This window comes from Scyliorhinus torazame, chromosome 21 (assembly GCF_047496885.1).
Source record: "Scyliorhinus torazame isolate Kashiwa2021f chromosome 21, sScyTor2.1, whole genome shotgun sequence".
In the NCBI taxonomy this organism is placed as follows: Eukaryota; Metazoa; Chordata; class Chondrichthyes; order Carcharhiniformes; family Scyliorhinidae; genus Scyliorhinus; species Scyliorhinus torazame.
The window spans coordinates 47,032,107-47,054,830 of record NC_092727.1 but is presented as its reverse complement, the minus strand read 5'-3'; the positions used below and the strand labels follow the sequence as shown (position 1 = coordinate 47,054,830).

The following is a 22,724-nucleotide window of genomic DNA, read 5'->3' as shown; positions in this document are numbered from 1 at the left end:
CCACTGGTAGGGTGTCCAAAAAAATTTAAAGTCATTACTGTCTCCTCTACTTTCGGTATTAGCGGCGGGGTGTCTGGGAGTGGAAGTCTGCTCAAAGCATCTGCATTTGCTACTCGCGATCCCGGTCTGTGCTCTAGAACGTATCTATACGCCGCCTATAGCAACGCCCAACGTTGGATTCTAGCTGATGCAATCGGGGGTATTGACTTGTCTTCTTTTAATAACCCTAATAACGGCTTATGGTCCGTCACTATGGTGAATTTCTGCCCGTACAGATACTGGTGAAATTTTTTTACTGCAAATATCACCGCCAGTCCTTCCTTCTCGATTTGGCCGTACTTTCTCTCAGCCATCGCTAAGGTCCTCGAAGCATAGGCTATTGGCTGTTCTTCCCCATTCCTTCCTCTATGGGCTAAGACGGCTCCTACCCCATAAGGTGATGCGTCACACGTGACCACCAACTCCTTCCTTGGGTCATAATGCTCTAGGACATTTTCGGATGACAGCTGTTCCTTAATATCCCTAAATGCTCGGTTTTGGCGGGCGGACCATTTCCATTCTTGTCACGTTTTTAGTAGCTGGTGGAGGGGTTCTAGGATGGATGCCCTATTTTCAATAGATTTGCCATAATATGTTACCAATCCTAGAAATGATGGTAGCTCCTGGACCGTGGTGGGAGCTGGGGCTTCTTTTATTGCCCTTACTCGGTCTTCCAATGGGTGTAAGCCCGACTCGTCTACTTTATATCCCAGGTACGTCACTTGTGGGGCCAGAAAAACACATTTTTCTCTTTTCAGCAGTACGCCTGCCTTTGCGAAATGCCTGAGCACTTCCTCCAGGTTCCTTAAGTGTTCCCTGTTTGTCCTACCCGTGATTAAGACATTGTCCAAATAAGTCGCCACCTGCGGTAGTCCCTGCAGAATATTTTCCATCATACGCTGGAATGTAGCGCAGGCTGATGACACTCCGAAAGGTAGCCTAGTATAACGAAAAAGTCCCTTCAGGCTGTTGATCGTAGCGAACTTCTGGGAGTCCTTGTCCAGTTTTAACTGCAGGTAGGCGTGGCTCATGTCCAGTTTCGTGAACAAAAGCCTACCTGCCAATTTGGCATATAGGTCGTCTATTTTCGGGATCGGGTATTTGTCCAGCAGTGCGTATTTGTTTACCGTCTGTTTGAAATCTCCACAGAGACGTATCGAGCCATCTGGCTTCAAAATTGGTACCACCGGCGCTGCCCATTCCGAGAACTGTACTGGTCTGATAATGCCGTCACGCCGTAACCTTTCTATTTCGACATCTACTTTCTTCCTTAATGCAAAAGGTACCGGACTGGCCTTACAAAATTTCGGAAGAGCTTCTGGGTCCACGTGCAAAGTTGCTTTGGCGCCTATAATTTCCCCCAAACCTTCTAGGAAGACCTCCGGTTATTTTTGGAGTACTCCACTCAACTGCCCACTTCCACTCTGGAAAATTTTCATCCAATCCAAGTTTAGGTCTTTCAGCCAGTTCCATCCTATTAAGTTCAGTCCGGAGCCCTCTACTATCGTCAATGGTAATCTGAGCAATTATTTGTCATATTCCACGGGTACATGAGTCGTGCCTAGAACTTCCAGGGGTTCCCCCGTGTAGGTTTAAGGTTTCGTCAACAGGCTGTACCTGTGTCTATTTCCAGTATTGTCGGCCGACCGTTCACCCGTGGGGTAATCTTAATAGGTTCTGCTTTCTTCGTCGCAATATGATATAACTGTTCCCCTTCGGAGGAGGATGGGGCATCTAGGTTGTGAACTTTCCTGCGTCCCCACCTGCTATTCCTCTTTTGCCACCTCCTTCTAGGGTTTCTGTCGCTGTTACCCCACTCTGACTGGTGCCAGAAACGGTCCTTCTCTGTTGGGGGAGCCTCAGCCGGTAGTTCCCTCTGTCTCCAGTTAGTCCTAGCAGCCTTGGGGGCAGTTCTGGGGTTTTCCTTTGGCCCTCTGTTCCTCAGTAATTCCTGAGGGCGGCTATCTGGTAGCTGGACCCATTGTGGTAGTCCCTCTCCCAGGTATCTACCTCCATTGGCGTGCCCTGTAGTTCCTGCGCCCCGCTTGCTGCCTTTTCTAGGGACAGTGCGAGCTGTAACGCCCGCCTGCAGTCTAGCTGCGTTTCCGCCAACAGGCGCTTCTGTATTGTGAGGTAATTTATGCCACACACTAACCGGTCCCGATGCATTTTATTTAGCGTCGTGCCGAACTCACATTTTTCCACCAGCCTTCTCAGGCGGGTCAAGAAATTTGTGACTGACTCTCTGTCTTCCCGCTTCGTTGTATAGAATCTGTACCTACGCAAAATGAGGGGTGGTTTTGGGTCATAGTGCTCTTCCACCAATTTCGTTAATTCTTGGAAAGGTATAGTGTCCGGCGTATCGGGATAAGTTAGACTACGTATAATGGCGAAGGCTGAGGGTCCGCACGCCGACAGCAGTATAACCCGTTTCCTTCCGTCCTCCATTACCTCATTGGCCTGGAAAGCGTAACACATTCTCTCCACATACTGGGACCAGTCCTCAATATTCGGGTCGAATGCATCCAACTTCCCAAAAAGAGGCATTTTTGAAAGAGCAAGGCTTACCCTCCGAGTGCGGCAGCTGGTCTCCGCAAGGTTCTTTGTTTACCTCGTCGCCACTGTAATAATCCACAGGAGGCAGGGGTTCTGTCACCACACAAGTATTTATTTGCGATAGCTTATATACAAGAGCAGCTCCAAACAGTGCTGCTAGCAAGCATTCCAGTCAACTTAAGACTGCCTCACAAAGCCGACACAGGTGCTTATATGGGCCCCCTCAATGAGCTATCATTGAGGGAGCTCATACTCCAATTGGCCAACCAATAATGCCAATTGGAGGTCATTACAGGAAGTTTAGTGGAATGTATAGTATATAGCGTATCAGCTACCACACACTTTGTGCTCCTGCTGAAGTTGAATGTTACCCCCGAACCTTTTAAATCTGAAGCAGATGAGCTCAGTTGGCTAAATAGTGTTATTCTAAACTGCATGCGAGCCAACACAGTGGGTTTGACTCCTTCACTGGCTGAGGTAGACTTGGAACCTGCCTCCCTTCCCCCATCCCCGAGAGTGGAATGACAAAAATCACCCTTGACAAAAAACACTTTCAAGAAAATGGCTCGAGGTGAAGCCTCATCAGATAATGATCCAAGGACCTGCCTTCAAGCAGAGCACACGGACCATACCATCTGTTCAGTGGTGAAAAGATCAATGGTCCCTCCACTGAACCCGGAGGGCCCATCACTGTTTCCATTCCTCCAATCCAGTAAACATTCACTGGGCACCATTCTCTCTTTCCTGTCTTTGGCAGCCATGCCTTCAAACGTATAACCATAAACTTGGGTATACCCTCCCTAAACCATCAAACTCTTTACCTCTCGTTCCTCCTTTGAGTTGCTCCGTAATCCCTACCTCTGACTTTGATCACCTGTCCTGATAATACTTTATGTGACTTTAAAGTTCCCACATAAACACAAGTTGTTATTGTTAACTAGCTTCCTATAATGCTGCCACATTCTGTCTAATAGCATGTTCCTTAATTGTATCAATGCGTTTCCATTAAGGCTGCAATTGAACAGCTCGGGTTCAGTGGGATTCAGCAGTTATTTACATGGTTTGGTTGCCTATTTTTCAACCAAATTTAACCAATCCTTACTAGCTCAGTTGCTCAGGGAATTACATTGGACCTTCAGTTTAGTCTGGGCCAGATTTCTGTGTCTTAAGCAACTGCACTTCTTTAAGAATTTTATTTTATGCTTACAAACAGCCCCTCGAGCCTGCTCCGCAATTAAATAAGATCATCTGATTGTAACTTCAACCCCACATTCCTGCCTGCATCCGATAACCTTTCACCCTCTTGCTTGTCTAGAATCTACCTAGCTCTGCCTTAAAAATATTCAGACTCTGCTTCCACTGCCTATTGAGGGAGAGAGGTCCAGAAACCCAAGACCCTCTGAGAAAAAAATCCTCGTGCTGGATTCTCCGATCCTCAATGCTGAAATCGCGTTCGGCGAGGGGGCGGAGAATCCCCAATGACGTGCAAATCGGGAGCGGCGGCGTTTCACGATTATCCGCCCCCTGAAAAGCGGCATACGCTAAGAGTACGCTGCATGCCTTATCCATGGCCTCAGGCCAATGCTCTGTCCCCGACCGGCCAAGTTCCCGACGGCGTGGGTTATGTGTGGTCTCACCCGTTGTGAACTCAGCGTGGTGGCTGCGGACTCAGTGGGGGGGAGGGCCGATCCGCGGGCAGGGGGGTGCTTCACTCGGGGCCGGGGACACTGTGGAGGTGCGGTCCGAGGCCCCCGAGCGGCCGAAGTGGGGTACTATTTTTGCGGTCCAGATCCACGAGCTGAGTCCGCCATGAAGCAAGGTGCGGCCGCTGCAGGCCGCCTCCGTGCATATGTGCAGCCACTGACCCGGCAATGCTCGGGGCTGTATCGGCAGTTAGAGGCACTCCATGCCGCCTCCCTGCTAGCCCCCCCCTGGAGCATGGAATCGGTGGTCGTTTTGCCAGTTTTCCTGGCATAAAACATTGCCGTTTCCATGCCGGCGTGGGGACTTAGTCTCCCAAACGGAGAATCCAACCCCTCATCTCTGTCTTAAATGGGCGACTCCTTAATTTTAAACAGTTACCCCCTAGTTAAAGAACCTCGGACATGAAGAAACATCCAGTGGATACAAATCTAACCTCTCCAACCTTTCCTCGTAAGATAACCCACTTATTCCTGGTTTTAGTCTAGTGAACCTTCTCCAAACTGCTTCTAAAGCATTTATAATAATCTTAATTAGTGTAATGAGTAGGCTTGCATTAGCACTGCAATGAAGTTACTGTGAAAATCCCCTAGTCGCCACACCCTGGCACTTGTTCGTGTGCACATGGGGAGAATTCAGAATGTCCAATTCACAGAATGAGCACGTCTTTCGGGACTTGTGGACATCTTTCCTTACATAGTAAGTAGTCTTAGAACACCAGGTGGAAGTCCAGCGGGTTTATTTGGAATCACTAGCTTTTAGAGCGCAGCTCCTTCACCAGGTAAGTGAAAGGTGTCACTCATCTGATGAAGGAGCTGTGCTCCGAAAGCTAGTGATTCCAAATAAACCTGTTGGAATTTAACCTGGTGTTGTAAGACTTCTTATTGTGCCCACCCCAGTCCAACACCAGCATCTCCACATCATGGTGTCCTTACTGTCATAATATACAACAGTATATCATGGTGCAGACACACACACACACACACTGATGGACATGCAGTGGGACCAATCAGCATACACAACACCGCAGCCAATCACCAGTGAGAGCACACGCACTATAAAGACAGGGGACAGGAGAGTTCACGCTCATACTAGTAGCAGCCAGCTCGGAGCACAGAGCTCACAGCCTGCAACACAGACATTCACCATGTGCTGAGTGCATCACCTAGTTAGGACTAGGCAAGGGTCAACAGTTAAAGCTGGTATTGCATTTACCCACAGTTCAAGTATGTTAATATAGTTAACCTTATAATAAAATAGAGTTGCACCACTTCCAGTGTTGGTGACCTGTTTATGATCCAGAACACCCAACACATCATGGTACAAGGAGTGGTTGCATACTCGCACTTCTGAGACCCAACTGCAACTAATCAGCATTCCGGCATCCTGAAGTATGGAGAACATCAACCCGCCGCCACCGCTCCGCATCGCCGGCAATCTCGGGCTCAATTGGAAGATTTTTAAACAGCGCTTCCAGCTCTTCCTCGAAGCCACGGACAGGGAGAACGTCTCGGACACCAGGAAGATTGCTCTGCTCCTCTCCACGGCCGGGCAACACGCCATCCACATCCTCAACTCCCTCACATTCGCAGACGACGAGGACAAGACAAAGTACAAGACGGTTCTCCTCAAATTCAATACCCACTTCAGCATAGAGGTCAATGAAAGCTTTGAAAGATACCTGTTCCAGCAGCGCTTGCAGGGTAAGGACGAGGCTTTCCAATCCTTTTTAACACACCTCCGCATCCTTGCGCAGTCCTGCGGCTACGGGCCCACCTCCGACTCCATGATACGCGACCAGATCGTATTTGGTGATTTGTCGGACCCCCTGCGTCAGCAGCTCCTCAAAATTAAGCAACTCATCCTAGCGACTGCCATCGAGACCTGTGTCCTGCATGAAAATGCCACCAGCCGGTACTCTCACATACAGGCGGCTGAAACGGCGCGGCAAGGTCCCCACGAGGCAGAACAGGTCCAAACAATTGAACACCTCCAAGGCTGCAGCCTGGATGAGGGCGGCCATTTTGTGCGCTTTTGGCTTGCACGCGCCAAACGAGGGGACGGTGATGTGGAGGACCGTATTCGCAGGCGCGCACCACGCAGGACCGCACCGTGCATGCGCGGTGGCGTAAACGAGCGTACTGACATCACGACGTGTGGCAACTGTGGCTCCGCCCATTTAAAGTGGCAATGTCCTGCAAAATCGCGACAATGCCTACGATGTGGCAGACTTGGCCACTATGCTGCCTGCTGTCGAGCAGCTCAACCTGCCAATTCGCACCGCTGCAGCCAGCCTCGCAGGAACGTTCGGGCAATTCAACCCACGTTCACCGAGTCCGATTCCGACTTCCCACAGATCAGTGACACCGAGGACCCGAGGGAGCCTTTTCGAGTCGCTGTTATAACAAAGAACAGGCTGTCCCCGAATCAAAACCACCAGCCGCTGTTGGTGCACAGCATTGATCCAGACAACGAGTGGTGTGCCACCCTGACGGTCAACCGATCCCAGATACGATTCTGCCTGGACACTGATGCTTCCGCTAATCTCCTAGCGTGGTCAGACTTTCAGACCTTTGGGGTTAAACCAACCATTCTTCCATCGACCTGCCAACTAGTGGACTACAATGGCAATGTCATTCCTGCTACCGGTTCATGCCAACTCGGAAGTGACGCACAACTCGCGAAAAGCCATCCTTCCCTTCGAGATTATGGGCTCCTCGAAGGACTCTCTGCTAGGCGCACTGGCGTGCAAACTCCTAAACCTCGTTCAACGAGTACACTCTCTCTCTCCAGACGACACGTCTGCCTTCCAGGATGCGGACTTCAGGGTGCAACTCAATGCCATCATCGACCAGCACCGCAACGTTTTCGAAGGCATGGGCACGCTTCCATAGACTTACAAAATCCTGCTCAAACAATCCTGTGGTTCATGCACCTCGCAGAGTCCAAGCACACCTCAAGGACCGCCTCAAGCAGCAGCTGCAGGACCTCCAGGACCAAGGAGTGCTCTGCAGAGTGACGGAACCAACCGACTGGGTCAGTTCCATGGTGTGCGTAAAGAAGCCTTCCGGCGAGCTCCGGATCTGCATTGACCCAAAGGATCTGAATTGCAACATAATGAGGGAGCATTACCCTATCCCCAAGCGCGAGGAGATCACGTGCGAGGTGGCTCGGGCCAACATCTTCACCAAACTTGACGCCTCTAAATGATTCTGGCAAATTCAACTAGACAGGTCCAGCAGAAAGCTGTGAACCTTTAATACCCCGTTTGGCTGATACTGCTACAACAGGATGCTGTTTGGGATCGTATCGGCATCAGAAGTATTCCACCGGATCATGGAGCAAATGATGGAGGGCATTGAGGGTGTGCGCGTCTATGTTGACGACATCATCATTTGGTCCACCACCCCGCAGGAGCATATCAGTCGCCTTCAGTGCGTTTTCAAACGAATACAGGACCAAGGCCTTCACCTCAACAGAGCCAAATGTTCCTTCGACCAGACGGAACTCAAGTTCCTAGGGGACCACATCTCCCGGTTGGGTGTGCGGCCGGAAGCGGACAAGGTGGCAGCCATCACGGCCATGCAGAAGCCAGCGGATAAGAAGGCGGTCCTCCAATTTTTGGGCATGGTCAACTTCCTGGGGAAGTTCATCCCCAACCTCGCCTCCCATACCACAGCTCTCCGGAACCTGGTCAGGAAGACGACAGACTTCCAATGGCTTCCCGCCCACGAGCGCGAATGGGAGGAGCTTAAGACCAAGCTTACCACGGCCCTGGTATTGGCATTTTTTGATCCCACGAAGGAAACAAAAATTTCAACGGATGCCAGCCAATCCGGCATTGGGGCGGTGCTCCTGCAACGCGATGAGGCCTCATCATGGGCCCCCGTTGCATATGCGTCACGTGCCATGACCCCCACGGAACAGCGCTACGCGCAGATCGAAAAGGAATGCCTGGGCCTGTTGACTGGGGTCGACAAATTTCATGATTACGTGTACGGCCTCCCCCAATTCACTGTCGAGACCGACCATCGCCCGCTGGTCAACATTATACAAAAAGACCTGAATGATATGACCACTCGCCTCCAGCGCATTCTGCGGCGGTACGATTTCCAGCTCCTATACACCCCGGGCAAGGACCTGATCATAGCCGACGCTCTGTCCAGGGCAGTCAACACCCCGTGTGACCCAGAGGGGTTCGTCTGCCAGGTTGACGCCCATGTGGCCTTCACGGCCTCCAATCTGCTGGCCACGGATGAACGCCTTATCGACATTCAGCGCGAGACTGCGGCTGACCCCCTACTACAGCGTGTCATGCGCCACATGACGGACGGGTGGCTCAAGGGCCAATGCCCGCAGTTCTACAATATCAGAGATGATCTGGCAGTAGTCGATGGTGTCCTCCTGAAGCTGAACCGCATTGTGATCCCGCACAGCTTGCGCCAGCTCGTTTTGGAACAGCTACACGAGGGCCATCTTGGCGTGGAGAAGTGCCGACGGAGGGCCCGAGAGGCTGTGTACTGGCCCGGCATCAATGAGGACATCGCCAACACAATGCTCAACTGCCCCACCTGTCAGCAGTTCCAGCCGGTCCAACACTAAAAGACATATGGACGATAAGGGAATAGTGTAAATGAGCTTTAGAGTGGTTTCACAGGTCGGTGCAACATCGAGGGCCGAAGGGCCTGTTCTGTGCTGTAATGTTCTATGTTCTATGTAAACCACGTGAGACCCTACAGCCCCATGAGTTGGTCACGTCCCCTTGGTCGAAGGTAGGCGTTGACCTGTTCCATGCGCTCGGCAGGGACTATGTTCTGATTGTAGACTATTTTTCGAACTACCCGGAGGTCGTACGGCTGCACGACATCATATCATCGGCGGTCATCCGTGCCTCCAAGGAGACCTTTGCTCGTCACGGCATCCCACTCACTGTGATGTCGGACAATGGCCCCTGCTTTGCGAGCCAGGAATGGTCCAACTTTGCCAGCAGGTACAACTTTGTGCATGTAACATCCAGTCCCCTGCACCCCCAATCCAATGGCAAAGCAGAAAAGGGCATCAACATCGTCAAACGGCTCCTCTGCAAGGCTGCCGATGCAGGATCCGACTTCTACCTCGCCTTGCTGGCCTATCGTTCGGCGCCACTCTCCACGGGCCTGTCGCCAGCCCAGCTGCTCATGGGTCGCACCCTCAGGACCACGGTGCCGTCCATTCACGTCGACCACGTTCCGGTCCTTCAGCGGATGCAACAGTCTCGTGCACAACACAAGGCGGCGCATGACGCTCGGGCGACTGATCTCCCTGCTCTGGCGCCGGATGACAACGTCCGCATCCATCTTCCGGAGGGTGGCTGGTCTGCAACTGCTGTGGTTCTTCGGCAGGTGTCTCCCCGCTCGTTCCTGGTTCGTCTGCCAGATGGTTCCATTCGCCGCCGCAATCAGCGTGCCCTTTGTCTCGTTCCACGCTCACTACGTGATCCTCCACCGGTGCGACGCCCTCCTGTTGTCCCCAACCTGGACTATGTGGAGATTCCGAATACTCTGCATCCTACTCACTCTGCCGTGGCCCAGCCCGTTCCTCAGCCGGTCCACCTCCTTGAGGCGGTCAACCAGAATTCGTCGCCCACCTCAGAGACTTGACTTATGAGTTTTACAATGTTGGACTCTTTGATCTGTTCTGTTATCCTGTTTCATCGTTCCAGTAGTTTGTATATAATGTTCATTTCGTTGTTGGTGTGACACCCTATTTTTCTGCACCAGGCACCTTCCCGTGCAAATAGATTAGCCTCATGTACATAGTCATGTAAATAACACGCACACACATATAGTCAGGTATATTCACTACACAATATTTATTGTCACGCAGGCACATGTTCTTTATATAAAAGGGGAGAATGTCATAATATACACCAGTATATTATGGTGCACAGACACACACACACACACACACACACACACACACTGATGGACATGCAGTGGGATCAATCAGCATACACAACACCGCAGCCAATCACCAGTGAGAGCACACACACTATAAAGACAGGGGACAGGAGAGTTCCCGCTCATTCTAGTAGCAGCCAGCTCGGAGCACAGAGCTCACAGCCTGCAACACAGACATTCACCATGTGCTGAGTGCATCACCTGGTTAGGACTAGGCAAGGGTCAACAGTTAAAGCTGGCATTGCATTTACCCACAGTTCAAGTATGTTAATATAGTTAACCTTATAATAAAATAGAGTTGCACCACTTCCAGTGTTGGTGACCTGTTTGTGATCCAGAACACCCAACACATCACTTACCTAAGAAGACCAGTACTGTACACAATACTCCAGATGTGAACTCATCACTTCGGAGAATTTAGGGATTTAAATGGAGTCTTTCAAGATGTCGGGAAGCCCCCAAAGTGATTTACAGTCACTGAAGTACTTGTGTAAACCCTCAAAAGAAGGATTGTGTTAACATCAAGCAAAGTGCCACTTGACTCTGTTCCTAAGCTGTTTGACTTCACAATGAGCATTTTGACAATAACTGGACACAGTTAGCTCAACCTCTATTCACATAGAGTTGCAAAAATAAAGAGCACATGCATGCTAACTAGACCATCTCAGTAGACCATTACCATAACTTAAAACGGAACACTTCCTCAATGTGGCAGCAGTTCCTCACTTGTGGCTTTTCGGTTGGCTTGGCAACCTCTCCAGACTTTCTGTGGCTTCAACATGCTTTTGGTTTCTGTATTGGTGTTTAATAAGTGTAATTCCTTGACCCACGACATCAAAAGAGTCCATCCGTGCCTGGGCACGTTCTGAAAGGCCAGACTTTATGGACATGGAAATATGATGAGGCCCATTCAGCCCCTCAAATATGTTCAGTTAGATCATGCCTGATGTGTTTCTTAACCGTTACCCATATTCTTTGTCATCATTACCTAAGGAAAATCTAGCAATCTCAGTTTTGAATTCTTCAATCACGACAAGGGGAAAGATTCCAGATTTCCTCTACCCTATTTGTTGAGAAGTGCTTCCTGACATCACCCCTGAACAGCCCAGCTTTAGTTTTAAGGCTGTGCCTCCCCCACCATAGGAAGTAGATTCCCTCTGTATTCTCTACCAACCTTTTCACTTCAATTTGATCACCCTTTAATATCTCGTACTCGAGGGAGCACAAGCCTTGACTTTGCGTGGAACTGTTTAGTAAAACTATTTCCTTTCAGGCAAACTTCTATGTAAAAACGTATTAAAATTACTTAAGTCTAAGTCTATTTGCAGAATATAATACAGACACATTTAAGGGAGATGGGAGTGCGTTCTGATGGTAAATTTTGACGAGAATAGATGAGTCATCATAAGCACTGGCAGGGACGAGTTGGGCTGAATGACCTCTTTCTGCAATGTACATCATATGTGTCTAATCCGGTGTAGAATTAGAACAGAATTCCAAACCATCACAGGCATCTTCTGACTGCCTTTTTCCACATTCTCCCCGTGCCTGTGTAGGTTTAACCCCCACAACCCAAAGATGTGCAGGTTTGGTGAATTGCCTCTTAATTGGAAAATAAAATGAGCTGTCTTTTTTTAACCCAATATCCACTGCATTTACTCTGTTATTTTCTCCATCAGAAAGAAGGAATTTGCATTTATACAGCACCGCCCATGACGTCAAGACACCCTAAAGTGCTTCACAATTAACAAAGTGGTTTTGAATAAAGTTTTGCCAGACGTGACTTGCCTTTTTTAAAAATCCATGCCAGCTTCTCCTAACAAATGAAATGGGTTAGTTTATTATTTGTTTCCACTCGAGGAGTTATGTGACAGAATGCTATGTGTCTTAATTCTGCACATTATCATCCCTGATAAAATTAATTCACCTGATAATTTTGGCGCTCCACCACTTCCAAAGATTGAAGTGAGGTGTAGGATGTGTTTAGTAGCTAACGTCAGGGTTTGACGTTTGTTTTCTGCTCACACTACTGAAAGCATATCTCAAAAATAGATCGATCATGAATCAGAGGTGAGAAGCAGAGATTTTTCTTTTCACACAGCAAACTGCTGAGATCTGGAAGGCACTTCCCTAAAGGGAAGCAGATTCAATAATAAGTTTCAAAAATGAGTGGAATAAATACTTAAAGGGGAAAAATTTGCAGGGAAAGAGCAGTGGAGTGAGATTTAATTGTATAGCCCCCTCAAGGATCCGGTATCGGAAGAGTTCTGTGTCTGATTACAGCCGCTTGCTATTTTCTCCAGCGGAATATAATAACAGCTAACGTTCCTTTCCCAAAGGTTGCCAGGCAACATTCAGGGTGTAGAATGTCTGTGCCTTTCTGAATCGTTAAGCAAATCAATTGCACACACATTGTCCTCCCCCAGTGTTCTGTAACCACTTCACAACTAGGCTGATTATGCAGATTGGTTCTCACTACTGTATAGTTCTTTTCACAGCCTCGACCTCCTGTTAGATTTTGAGCACTCCATCTGCAATGTGTACTGGCCACATACATATTCTAAATTGCACCGACTCTAGAAGGTGCTCCAAAGCACTTTACAACCAATAAAACTCATTTGACATGTATTCGCTGTTATAATGTAGGAAATGCTTCAGCTAAATACCCCACTCGTGAGGTAAATAATCAGAAAAATCTGATTGCCGTAAAGTTTTGGAGATGAATTGTCTCACTGGCAGAGATGAAATCTCTTTCCCACCCCACAAATATCAAGGTGAACGTGTATCACATGTCCTGAAAAAAAGACAGCTGAGAGAACTTATATTTAAAAAGCACCCGTCTCAACCTCGGGATGTCCAAAAGCACTGAATCAAGTTGTTATTGTAGAGCAGTCACTACTGTAATGAAAGCCATCATTGTTCTCAAGGGCCATAGGCTGCTCTCCCCTTTGAGAGACAGAGCTGACTGGTATGAAAGAGAAAATTTTGGAAAATCTCAGCAGGTCTGGCAGCATCTGTAGGGAGAGAAAAGAGCTAACGTTTCGAGTCCAATGACTCTTTGTCAAAGCTTTGTCAACTTTCTCTTTTGTTTCAGATTCCAGCATCCACAGTAATTTGCTTTTATCCAGAGCTGACTGGTGGTGATTTAACCTGAGGGTCACCACATCTCAGGGGGGGGTCAAGGGTGAGAAAGTGGGTCTTACATGGGTAACCTCGGCCGGTACAGGAATTGAACCTGCGATGACAGTGTCACTCCGTATCACGAACCAGCTGTCTAACCAACTGAGCTAACCTACCCACTCATTTTTGTAATATTGGAAACCCAAAAGGTGGATTGGACATTGTGAATTCTTCCTCTGTACCCGAACAGGCACCGGAGCGTGGCGACTTGGGGCTTTTCAAAGTAACCTCATTGCAGTGTTAATGTAAGCCTACTTGTGACAATAAAGATTATTATTATAAGCTAATTTATGCATGATCAGGTGGCCACAAACATGAAAATGACCAGGCAATCTGTGCATAGATGCTGCTTGAGGAATAGATATTGGCCAGGACATTGTGAAGAACTCCGCTGCTCTGATTTGAAATACTACCATGGAATCTCTTGTGTCCATCTGAAAGGCAAGATGTGTCACATTAAAGGCCAACACCTCCGACTGTACGGCGCTCTTTTACTGCTACACTGGAGAGTCATCCCGAATGATGTGCTGGAGAAAGAAGATCACCGGACTGTCCCCTAAAAATCAAATGCCACAGGTTGGAATAGATTGTTGTGTGTGTGTTTGCATTTTTTTTTAGCTCGGATCTCTGGGAAAATAGTCCCTCTGCAGAGAAGTGATTGTAGACGCTCGCCATATTTCCTTTTATGTAGCTGTCTCTGTCCATTTTGTTTCATAATCTGCAGGGGCTGGCCTCACTACAAAGATGGCAATGTTTGCCATCATATATAGTCACTTCCACAACAATACAGACATCCAGAGGTACAGCACATCACCAAGGCGGAGGCTGACACTCCCTTCAGGGCCAAACCACATCAGCAAACAGAAATCTTCACGTGCAAACGTGATTTACAAACCTCTAGATAAGGGGGGGGGGGGGAAATGTGCCCAAGATCGCCCGAATCCTGATGGTCACCCTTGTGTATGGGCGCATTGAGTTGTGCGTAGATCCTCGGTACGCAAACACCAAGTTTCACTTCGTGCTGAGGTTTTACCTGTCCCCAGTATTGCGAAGGATGGGTCTGGCCACGCTGCTGCGGAATGCTCCAAGTAGCTGGACCGTGCCGTACCACCTTTCCCTTGTGAAAAACATTATGCAGAGAAACACCTTTGACTACAAGTCCATCAGGCAGAGGTCTGCACGGAATGTCCCACTGGGAAAAGGAGGGTCCGATGGTTCCCCAAGCTGACTGTCGAGGTCATTTGGCAGAAGGCCTCATTACCACAAATTTCAAACAAGCACCAAGACCTAGTTTGACTAATGGTGAGAAACGACCTCCCTGTCAGATCCTTCCTACATGCCCGGAGTCCCACCCCATCCGCACACTGCCCTTGAGGTGACTGTGGTGGGGAAGAGACCGTTGTCCACCTTCTCATGGAATGTGCCTTTGCAAAGAGCATGTGGAGAGAGATGAGGTGGTTTTTTTCCAAGTTTCTCCCAAGCAATCCCATGACACAGGACTCTGTACTCCACAGCAGTCATTTTCACATTCCCGGATCGCAGGTGGGTTTCAGGAGGGTCATGGGACCATCGGTCGTGGCATTCCCAATCGCCGGAAGAGGTGCCCAATAGCTGCGACCTGTTTTTAAAATGTCGGCCGCAACCGGCTTTCAGAACACCGGCCATTCCACATATTCATAGCGAGGCAGGACGTCGCCTCCTGACGTCAACGCACTGATTCAGGAACAGATTCTTTTAAAAAAATCGATGGAGTCTTCTCTCCAGAAGCGTCGGCAGACAGAAGGTCACGCGCCCCATATGTCACATTCTCTGGGCATGGGAGATTCCTCCATTTTGTACCTGCCAACAGTGCTGGTGTGAGCTCCAGGTTCTCTGTGAACAACTCATTCAGAAGAAACTGACATCAGCAACAAAGAAGTATAAAGGTGATTTCTTGTGATATGGGTTTATTAATTGTGTCAATGCAAATCAGGATGCAAAGCTCATGTGTGTTATATGCAGGGAAGTACTGGCAAATGAAAGATTAAAACCCTCAAAATTTCCAAGATATTTGAAGACTAAGCATGGCAAGGTCGAGGACAAACCTCTTGATTTTTTTCATTGGGTGATAATAATCTTTATTGTCACAAGGAGGCTTACATTAGGCAATGAGGTTACTGTGAAAATGCAGTGAGAACTTAAATCATCAGCTGAAGTCCTTCGCAGAAATGTAACATTGAACGACAAAGCAAGTGAGGTCATGAGAAATTCGGGCAGCATGACGTTCGGGTGGCATGGGTCACGTGTTTGGGCAGCGGGGATCACGACGTTCGGGCGGCATGAGTTGCGAAGGTCAGCCGGTATGGGTCGCGAAGGTCAGCTAATGTGGGCCCTGAAGGACGGCTGATTGGGAAAAATAGGTCCCGGGCAAAAAAGGTTTGACAAGCACTGCTCTACGGACTGTTCCCAGCGAACCCCACACCGAGACAAATGTCAACTGTTGCTGGAGGATCATCAACTTGTGAAAGATGTTCTTTGGTCTACTTGTCTCAACTATCAACCGCACCTTGATTATATCCCACAATATACTTTGCGAACAAATATCTTATAAAACTCAGTTTAAACATTTTAAATTGACCCCCAACGCTAACAGATTTTCAGGAGAGTTCAGATTTCCTCTATCACTTGTGTGAAGAAATTCTTCCTGATATATATGGGTTGGAGGTGGAAACTAGCCACCTTTATACATGAGCCCGAGGGGAGGAGGCACAGGAGGAGCCAGCCGGGACAAGCCCAGGCATGTAACAATACAACACAACACAACACAATGCAATCAGTGGTTTACCACATTCACCCCCTGTTAAAAAAAGAGTCCGGCGGGGGTGAAGTGGTCTTAAAGGTCAAGTCTGTCGGGGGCCTTGACATTCCGCCGTGATCGCCTCAGTCCTGGCTGTGGTGTGGGCACCGGTGTCGAGACCTGCGTGTCCGGGAGTGTGTTGTCCTCTTCTTCATCCAGCTGTTGAGTCGGTGAAGGGGTGAGGCGGTGTATGGGCGGGGGTGGTGGTGATGGTCGCCAGTGGGCCTGCGGGTGCTAGTTCATGAGGTAGGTGGGCAGGGGTGGGGGAAGATGGTGTAGGGTCGGGGGTGGTGGTGATGGTCGCTGGGGAACCTGCAGGTGCCAAATCCCGAAGGGAGACTGTGTCCTGTCGCCCGTCCTGATGTGCCACGTAGGCATATTGTGGGTTGGCATGGAGCAGCAGGACCTTCTCGACGAGGGAGTCAGATTTATGGCTCCTCGCATGCTTCCGGAGGAGGACGGTCCCTGGGACTGCCAGCCAGGACGGGAGCGAGACCCCGGAGGTGGACATCCTGGGGAAAGCAAGCATACGCTCGTGAGGGGTCCAGTTGGTGGCAGTGCACAGGAGCGACCGGATGGAGTGGAGCGCATCGGAGAGGACCTCCTTCCAGCGGGAGACTTCTAGACCGTAGGGCCAGGGGGACGGCCTTCCAGACCGTCGCATTCTCCCTCTCCACCGGTCCGTTTACCCGGGGGTTGTAGCTGGTCATCCTGCTGGAGGCCATGGAGGATCCCCGATCACTAAGGATGTAGGTGGGGAACCCAACAAGGTGAAAAGACTGTGCAGGGCCTTGATGACGGTGGTAGAGGTCATGTCAGGGCACGGGATGGCGAAGGGGAATCTTGAGTACTCGTCAATAATGTTGAGGAAGTACACGTTTCGGTCAGTGGAGGGGAGGGGCCCTTTGAAATCGACGCTGAGGTGCTCAAAGGGGCGAGAGGCTTTTACCAGGTGTGCTCTGTCTGGCCGATAGAAGTGCGGTTTGCACTCCGCGCAGACCTGGCAGTCCCTGGTCACGGCCCTGACCTCCTCGATGGAGTAAGGCAGGTTGCAAGCCTTGATGAAGTGAAAAAAACGTCTGACCCCGGGGTAACAGAGATCATTGTGGAGGGCCCAGAGTCGGCCTACTTGTGCGCTGGCACATGTACCGTGGGATAGGGCATCTAGGGGCTCATTGAGCTTCCCAGGTTGGTGGAAGATATCATAGTTGTAGGTGAAGAGCTCGATCCTCCACCTCAGAATCCTGTCATTCTTGATCTTGCACCGCTGTGTGTTATTGAACACACAGGGGGGGGGGGGGCGGGGGGACTTACCAGGGGTAAGCCATGGGGTACAGGTCTCTGGCACAGAGTCTGTCCCTGTTGCTTAGAAGGGAAGGGGGGAGAGGAGTAGAGCATTAGTCATTGGAGACTCCATAGTTAGGGGGATAGATAGGAGATTCTGTGGGAACGAGAGAGACTCACAGTTGGTGTGCTGCCTCCCAGGTGCCAGGCTGTGGGATGTCTCGGATCGTGTTTTCGGGATCCTTAAGGGGGACGGGGTGCAGCCCCAAGTCATGGTCCACATAGGTACCAACGACATAAGTAGGAAAAGGGATAGGGATGTAAGGCAGGAATTCAGGGAGCTAGGGTGGAAACTTAGATCTAGGACAGAGTTATTATCTCTGGGTTGTTACCCATGCCATGTGATAGCGAGACAAGGAATAGGGAGAGAGAGGAGTTGAACACGTGGCTGCAGGGATGGTGCAGGAGGGAGGGTTTCAGATTTCTGGATAATTGGGGCTCATTCTGAGGTCGGTGGGACCTCTAGAAACGGGATGGTCTACACCTGGACCAGAGGGGTACCAATATCCTGGGGGAGAAATTTGCTAATGCTCTTCGGGAGGGTTTAAACTAGTTCAGCAGGGGCTTGGGAACATGAATTGTAGCTCCAGTATACAGGAGGTTGAGAGTAGTGAGGTCATGAGTAAGGTTTCAAAGTTGCAGGAGTGTACCGGCAGGCAGGAAGGTGGTTTAAAGTGTGTCTTCTTCAATGCCAGGAGCATCTGGAATAAGCTGGGTGAACTTGCAGCACGGGTTGGTACCTGGGACTTCGACGTTGTGGCCATTTCGGAGACATGGATAGAGCAGGGACAGGAATGGTTGTTGCAGGTGCCGGGGATTAGATATTTCAGTAAGCTCAGGGAAGGTGGTAAAAGAGGGGGAGGATGGCATTGTTAGTCAAGGACAGTATTACGGTGGCAGAAAGGACGTTTGATGAGGACTCGTCTACTGAGGTAGTATGGGCTGAGGTTAGAAACAGGAAAGGAGAGGTCACCCTGTTAGGGGTTTTCTATAGTCCTCCGAAAAGTTCCAGAGATGTAGAGGAAAGGATTGCAAAGATGATTCTGGATAGGAGCGAAAGCAATAGGGTAGTTGTTATGGGAGACTTTAACTATCCAAATATTGACTGGAAATGCTATAGTTCGAGTACTTTAGATGGGTCCGTTTTTGTCCAATGTGTGCAGGAGGGTTTCCTGACACAGTATGTAGATAGGCCAACGAGAGGCGAGGCCATATTGGATTTGGTACTGGGTAATGAACCAGGACAGGTGTTAGATTTGGAGGTAGGTGAGCACTTTGGTGATAGTGACCACAAATCGATTACGTTTACTTTAGTGATGGAAAGGGATAGGTATATACCGCAGGGCAAGAGTTATATCTGGGGGAAAGGCAATTATGATGCGATGAGGCAAGACTTAGGATGCATCGGATGGAGAGGAAAACTGCAGGGGATGGGCACAATGGAAATGTGGAGCTTGTTCAAGGAACAGCTACTGCGTGTCCTTGATAAGTATGTACCTGGCAGGGAGGAAGTGGTCGAGCAAGGAAACCGTGGTTTACTAAAGCAGTCGAAACACTTGTCAAGAGTAAGAAGGAGGCTTATGTAAAGATGAGACATGAAGGTTCAGTTAGGGCGCTCGAGAGTTACAAGTTAGCCAGGAAGGACCAAAAGAGAGGGCTAAGAAGAGCCAGGAGGGGACATGAGAAGTCTTCGGCAAGTAGGATCAAGGATAACCCTAAAGCTTTCTATAGATATGTCAGGAATAAACGAATGACTAGTGTCAGAGTAGGGCCAGTCAAGGACAGTAGTGGGAAGTTGTGCTTGGAGTCCGAGGAGATAGGAGAGGTGCTAAATGAATATTTTTCATCAGTATTCACACAGGAAAAAGGCAATGTTGTCGAGGAGAATACTGAGATTCAGGCCACGAGACTAGAAGGGCTTGAAGTTCATAAGGAGGAGGTGTTAGTAATTCTGGAAAGTGTGAAGATAGATAAGTCCCCTGGGCTGGATGGGATTTATCCTAGGATTCTCTGGGAAGCTAGGGAGGAGATTGCTGAGCCTTTGGCTTTGATCTTTAAGTCAACTTTGTCTACAGGAATAGTGCCAGATGACTGGAGGATAGCAAATGTTGTCCCCTTGTTCAAGAAGGGGAGTAGTGCCAACCCCGGTAACTATAGACCAGTGAGCTTTACCTCTGTTGTGGGCAAAATCTTGGAAAGGTTTATAAGAGATAGGATGTATAATCATCTTGAAAGGAATAATTTGATTGGAGATAGACAACACCGTTTTGTGAAGGGTAGGTCGTGCCTCACAAACCTTATTGAGTTCTTTGAGAAGGTGATCAAACAGGTGGATGAGGGTAAAGCAGTTGATGTGGTGTACATGGATTTCAGTAAAGCGTTTGATAAGGTTCCCCACGGTAGGCTACTGCAGAAAATACGGAGGCATGGGATTCAGGGTGATTTAGCAGTTTGGATCAGAAATTGGATAGCTGGAAGAAGACAAAGGGTGGTGTTTGATGGGAAATGTTCAGACTGGAGTCCAGTTACTAGTGGTGTACCACAAGGATCTGTTTTGGGGCCCTTGCTGTTTGTCATTTTTATAAATGACCTGGAGGAGGGCGTAGAAGGATGGGTGAGTAAATTTGCAGATGGCACTAAAGTCGCTGGAGTTGGGGACAGTGCGGAAGGATGTTACAAGTTACAGAGGGACATAGATAAGCTTCAGTGCTGGGCTGAAAGGTGGCAAATGGAGTTTAATGCAGAAAAGTGTGAGGCGATTCATTTTGGAAGGAATAACAGGAAGACAGAGTACTGGGATAATGGTAAGATTCTTGGCAGTGTGGATGAGCAGAGAGACCTCGGTGTCCATGTACATAGATCCCTGAAAGTTGCCACCCAGGTTGAGAGGGTTGTTAAGAAGGCATACGGTGTGTTAGCTTTTATTGGTAGAGGGATTGAGTTTCGGAGCCATGAGGTCATGTTGCAGCTGTACAAAACTCTGGTGCGGCCGCATTTGGAGTATTGTGTGCAATTCTGGTCGCCGCATTATAGGAAGGATGTGGAAGCATTGGAAAGGGTGCAGAGGAGATTTACCAGAATGTTGCTTGGTATGGAGGGAAGATCGTATGAGGAAAGGCTGAGGGACTTGAGGCTGTTTTCGTTAGAGAGAAGAAGGTTAAGAGGTGACTTAATTGAGGCATACAAGATGATCAGAGGATTGGATAGGGTGGACAGTGAGAGCCTTTTTCCTTGGATGGTGATGTCTAGCACGAGGGGACATAGCTTTAAATTGAGGGGAGATAGATATAGGACAGATGTCAGAGGTAGGTTCTTTACTCAGAGAGTAGTAAGGGCGTGGAATGCCCTGCCTGCAACAGTAGTGGACTCGCCAACACTAAGGGCATTCAAATGGTCATTGGATAGACATATGGACGATAAGGGAATAGTGTAGATGGGCTTTAGAGTGGTTTCACAGGTCGGCGCAACATCGAGGGCCGAAGGGCCTGTACTGCGCTGTAATGTTCTATGTTAAGGCAACCGACCGTTGGTCAGTGAGGAGAGTGAATCGCCTGCCGGCCAGGTAATGCCTCCAATGTTGTACAACTTCTAAGGTGGCTGGGGCTTCCTTTTCGACGGAGGAGTGTCGAATTTTGGAGGCATGGAGGGTACGGGAAAAGAAAGCCACGGGCCTGCCCGCCTGGTTGAGGGTAGCGGCCAGAGCAAAATCCAACGCATCGCTCTCCACCTGCAACGGGATGGACTCGTCTACTGCGTGCATCGCGGCTTTGGCAATATCTGTCGTGATGCGATTGAAGGCCAGTCGGGCCTCAGCCGTCAGGGGAAAAATGGTGGATTTGATAAGTGGACGGGCCTTGTCCGCATAATTGGGGACCCACTGGGCATAGTATGAGAAGAACCCCAGGTATCTCTTCAGGGCCTTGGGGCAGTGAGGGAGGGGGATTTCCAGGAGGGGGCGCATGCGGTCGGGGTCGGGCCCTAGGACTTTGTGTTCCACGACGAAGCCGAGGATGGCTAGGCGGGTTGTGCGGAAAATGTATTTTTCTTTATTATAGGTGAGGTTCAGGAGTTTAGCGGTGTGGAGGAAGTGCCGGAGGTTTTCGTCATGGTCCTGCTGGTCATGGCCGCAGATGGTGACATTGTCTAAGTGCGGGAAAGTGGCCCGAAGCCCGTACTGGTCAACCATTCGGTCCATTTCTCTTTGGAAGAACGAGACCCCATTGGTGACGCCGAAGGGGACCCTGAGGAAGTGGTAGAGGTGGCCATCTGCCTTAAAGGCAGTGTATTGGCAGTCCTCCAGGGCGATAGGGAGCTGGTGGTACGCGGACTTCAAGTCAACTGTGGAGAAGACTCGATACTGCGCAATCTGATTGACCATGTCAGATATGCGGGGGAGGAGGTACACATCGAGCTGCGTGTACCGGTTGATGGTCTGACTGTAGTCGATGACCATCCGGTGCTTCTCCCCAGTCTTGATGACCACCACTTGGGCCCTCCAGGGGCTGGTACTAGCCTCAATGAACCCCTCTTGCAGGAGTCGCTGGTCTTCCGACCTGATAAATACCCTGTCCCGGGCACTGTATCATCTGCTCCTAGTGGCGACGGGCTTACAGTCCGGGGTGAGAGCGAGGGTGGGGTGACCTTAAGTTAGTGTACTCTACGCCTTGCACAGTAAGGATCGCAACACAGTACCCCCGGATTTCTACTGCATGGGATCCGGAAGCCAGGGAGATTTTCTGGGTCGCGGGCAAGATTGGGAGGGAGCAGCGCCTTACTATATCTGGGTGAATGAAGCTGTCTGTGCTCCCGGAATCGAAAAGACAGGCCGTCTCGTGCCCGTTGATCCGGACTGTCATCGTAGATTTAGTGAGGTGACGAGGCCGGGACTGATGGAGGCGAGCTTTGGAAGGCGGTTGGTAGGCCATTTGGAGGTAGCGGCGGCCAGCGTACGGTCGGGTGAGCCGGGCTCCCGGGAGACTGCGGAGTGGTCCCAAGATGGCCGCGCCCATGAGTCGCGCGTGGTGGGTGGCAGCGGCGATAGCGTCCAAGATGGCGGCCCCCATGGGTCGCGCGTTGCGGTTGCAGGATGCGTTAAAGATGGCGGCGAAGATGGCGGCGCCCACGGGTCG

General features: G+C 49.7%; 1 long non-coding RNA gene across 1 annotated transcript in view; it reads left to right on the top strand.

Annotated features, from left to right (window-relative positions):
* Positions 1-11,964, top strand: part of LOC140398278 (uncharacterized) — a 74,932-nt gene extending 62,968 nt beyond the window's left edge. Inside the window, exon 3 of the long non-coding RNA XR_011937450.1 lies at positions 11,915-11,964. This is a non-coding gene — a long non-coding RNA (uncharacterized lncRNA). The remainder of the gene's footprint in view (positions 1-11,914) is intronic.
* The last annotated feature ends 10,760 nt before the right edge of the window (positions 11,965-22,724 follow it).